The 3700-nt window shown below is 50.6% G+C and overlaps 1 protein-coding gene across 1 annotated transcript in view; it reads right to left on the bottom strand.

Annotated features, from left to right (window-relative positions):
• Positions 1–3643, bottom strand: part of SLC25A42 (solute carrier family 25 member 42) — an 18038-nt gene extending 14395 nt beyond the window's left edge. The window contains exon 1 of the mRNA XM_017727516.1: positions 276–3643. The gene's annotated coding sequence lies outside the window, so the exon portion shown is untranslated. The remainder of the gene's footprint in view (positions 1–275) is intronic.
• Between the last annotated feature and the right edge of the window lie 57 nt (positions 3644–3700).

Here is a 3700-nt window from a genome sequence, read left to right on the forward strand (position 1 = left end):
CAGGAATTATGAAAAATAGTTTGGAGGAGCACAGGAACGGCCCAGACAGGGAATGGCAAAGCTGGGACTTGACACCCACAAAATTCAGTGTATTCAAAGATGAACAGAAGGAATTTAGTCTGAGGTGAGAAGAGATGGAGAGAGAAACGTAAAGGACTTTTTAATTCCGTAACCGGGAATTACAACAAGAAAATTCCACTGACACAGATGTGGATGAAGCCACAATTCCAATTTAACTCGGGTAAAATCCCTTTTACAGCTCCACTCACACTCACCAGCTCCCCTCAGTTCTCCTCCCTCCTTTGCCTTTATGATGCCATTAACGGCGCTGATGAAAGCACGGGATGAAATTAGGAAGGAACAAAACCCAGGGAAGCTCCTGCAGGAATTTTCACCCCTCTCCCGGGCAGGCTGAGGTGCCCCAGCAGCTGGGGAAGTTGCTCCTGTTCGGTTCCCTTCAATCATTGCTCAGCTGAGCACTCGAGGCTGACAGAAGGGGAGATGTGCTAAGAGCTGCGATCACTGCAGCCTCGGAGCAAAAGCAGCCCGGAAAATCACTGGAAATCACGGGGAAAAAAAGGGCTGGAATGCTCAGAACGGGATGAACTCTCCCCTTGAGGTCCCTCTCTGCCTTCCAGTTTGATTAGGCTGTTAAAAATCAACCCTGCGGCCCCAGCTCTCCCCAGTCACTTCCACCTCACTGCGCACAAATCCCACCCCAAAGCATGAGCTGGGAACAGTCCAGGGCTCTTTCTCCCTCCAAGGCCTGGCCAGGAAGTGTTAGGACTATTTGAAGGAATCATTGCCTAAAAGAATCCCTAAATTACAATATCTGGAAGAGTTTAAGTTTTTTATGTGCTCCCTTTGCTGTCGAATACAAATAAAAGCTGTTCCTGCCTCCCTCCCTGATGGAACTCAGGCCCCCCAATAAAACTGAGGCTAAAAATCCCAATTTCTGGCGTGGTTTTAGAGGCTCTGCCCTGAATTAGGGCCACTGGGAAATGGTTAAAGCCCACAGCTCAGCTCCCAGAGGCAGCTGATTATTCCAAGTGCGCTGGAGGGAGCTGGGAAGGAACAGAGGGAATCTTGGCAAGGGAAAACAGAGCTCCATTCTTCAGCTGCTTTGCTGGGAACACCTCAGCTGTGTTGGCCACGGCCACAAACCGAAGACCAGCTCTTATCTGCAAGACAGAAAGCAGCTTTATCTCAGGGAGGGCACAGCTCCTCGAGCAGGGGCCTCTCCACGCACCAGGGAACAATTCCCGTCCTTCAGAAGGAAAAGCGACCCCAAAACCCCTCCACGAGCTCAAAAGTTGTTTCTCCGAGGAAATATCCTAAAGAAATGGCAATAAAATATTCTAAACTCATGCTTTCCCCATCAGCAGGTCCTGCATGCACTGGCCTGGATGTCACCAAAGCCACACAGGAGGTCCCCAAAGAGACAAATCCCAGCACAGAGGGATTTTTTATTTTTTTTTCCCATGGGATTATCTGGAATAGAAGCAGCCCTCAGTCAATACAACTTTGCCAGGAACTACTTCAGCACATAATGAGTAATTACAATAACTGCTCTAAACCTCCCCCCCCCCACCCCCAGCAGTTTAAATTGCCTCTAAAAACAAAAGAAAAAAAGGAAAAGGAAGAATTCAAACCTTCCATGGTGAAGCAGAACGAGCCACAAGTGTGCCAAGGAAGTGCCATTTCCTCAGGGAAATGCTTTCCACCCTGCCTGGAGCCTTGCCCACCCACTGCTCCCTCTGCATTCATTTTGGTAGGGTTCACAGTTAACCATCGCCTCTGTTTGGCCAGAATGCTGCAGATTTCCACTAAATTTGATTATTTTCTGGTAAGCCAGGCCTTACAGCACCAACACAGCACCCAGAGCTTCATCTCTGACTGTGCAGCAACAAGGAGAAGTGGATTTAAAGCACAACTAAAGCACAGAACTCCTCCAAGCCTCATTTATTTGGCGACCTTGAGAGAGTTGTTTGCATTGCAGTTCACCTTTCCACTCAAGGCTAAACAGAACATCCTTTCCCAAGGATTTCCTTCACCAGGAATCCTTCTGCATCCCCTGGAAAACCCAGGCAGCACTGCAGAGTGAAGAATTGGTATCATTTTCACACAGAAAAGGGACAAACCCAAATGAATCTTCCTCCAAGTAGCAGCAAAGTGACTCAAAACCAAATTATTCCTGGTTCTTGAGGTTTTTTTTTTTTTCCTAATAGCAAACCTGTCTGACCTGTACCAAGCCCATCACACACTCAGGGCTGTGGTTTGAGTTTTCAGCAACCTCCTGAAGGCAAGTTTGACACACCAAACACACCTGGAACCTGTGCAAGGCAGGGCAGAGGCTGCAGGTCAAGCAAAGTGAAATTCTTGCAGCTTCCGGGGTTGCCAAGGGCCCAAATTCCCTTGTCTGGAGTAGCCACCGGGGCCAGAGGACTCCTGCCAAAATCCAACACCCAGGACAGCCCCAGTCCCCCCCTTTCCTCAGCATCTGTGGTCCTAAACAATCATTTGGACTTGCAGGGGGACACAAAAATAAACGTTGAGTATCCAGAGCTCTGTAAAGATGCTCAGAGGGGCCTGGAATACAGCCCTGGTGTTTCACCCACTCAGTGCCACGATTATTTTTAAATTCCTTCACCCACAAGTTGTTGGTGTGATTAAACCAACCCTCACTGCAGCCTTTCCTTTCTCAGCTGTTTTTTCTCCTCTGCTCCAACCTGGAGTCGCTTAAAACCCAGGATGTTTCCAAAACACTCCAAAATCCACCTAAACCACAGAAAAACACGGGAAGAGCAGCCAAACCTCCACACACAGCACTAAATGTGATGCAGGAGAACCCAAAGCAAAGCGACAGCAGCTTCCAAACCCACTCCAAATCATCAGCCAGCAGAGAAAAAACACCATCAACACACACAAACACAACCCTGACGCCTCCAGCCTCGAGGGGAGCCCAGGTTTAAGGTCAGCAGCACCGACTGCTCGGCTGGAACAGCCAGTTCCATGTTCACACACGGCAGGGAAGGTGGAACAGCCTTTATTGACCCTGCACAGGCATTTCCAGCAGTTTCCATCTGTCTTTTCAGATTATAACTCAAAGCCAAGCCAAGAGGCTCCTTCCATTCCCACCTTTGAGGGCAAAGCAGGGAGTTCACCCGTGTTCTGCAAGTTTTTGCTTCTGCTGAGGTGGGAGAGGCAGGAGACACAGAGAGATCTGTGTTCAACACCTTCTGTGCCCCCTGGGATCTGTCCCTCAGCACAAAAACACCACTCTGCCTTATTTTCAGCTTCTCACCGATTGGAACAAACAAGACAAAAATCACATCTCGCGTTAGGAGCCGCACATTTGGATCGGGAAGGGAGCAGGAGCCTGACGCGCCCGGCACAGCCACCGGGAGACACCGGGGTTGGCAGGGCAGGAAAGGGGGCAGTGGGACAGGCTGGAAAGGTGGCAGGGTAGGGTCAGAAGGGGGTGGCAAGGTGGGAGCAGGGCAGGCAGGAAAAGTGGGGTAAACAGGGGCTGGAAAGGCAGGGAAAACAGGCAGCGAACACAAGGAAACAGGGACAACAGGTAAGGAAAGCAGACAGGGAAGGCAGAGCAGACAGGGAAGAAGGCAGCGCAGGCAGGGAGCGCAGCCCGCAGCCTCCCGCACCCAGCCCGGGCAGTGCGGGCCGGGCCTCCCGCGCGGTG

The sequence above is a fragment of the Corvus brachyrhynchos genome, unplaced genomic scaffold (assembly GCF_000691975.1).
Source record: "Corvus brachyrhynchos isolate BGI_N302 unplaced genomic scaffold, ASM69197v1 scaffold212, whole genome shotgun sequence".
Lineage (NCBI taxonomy): Eukaryota > Metazoa > Chordata > Aves > Passeriformes > Corvidae > Corvus > Corvus brachyrhynchos.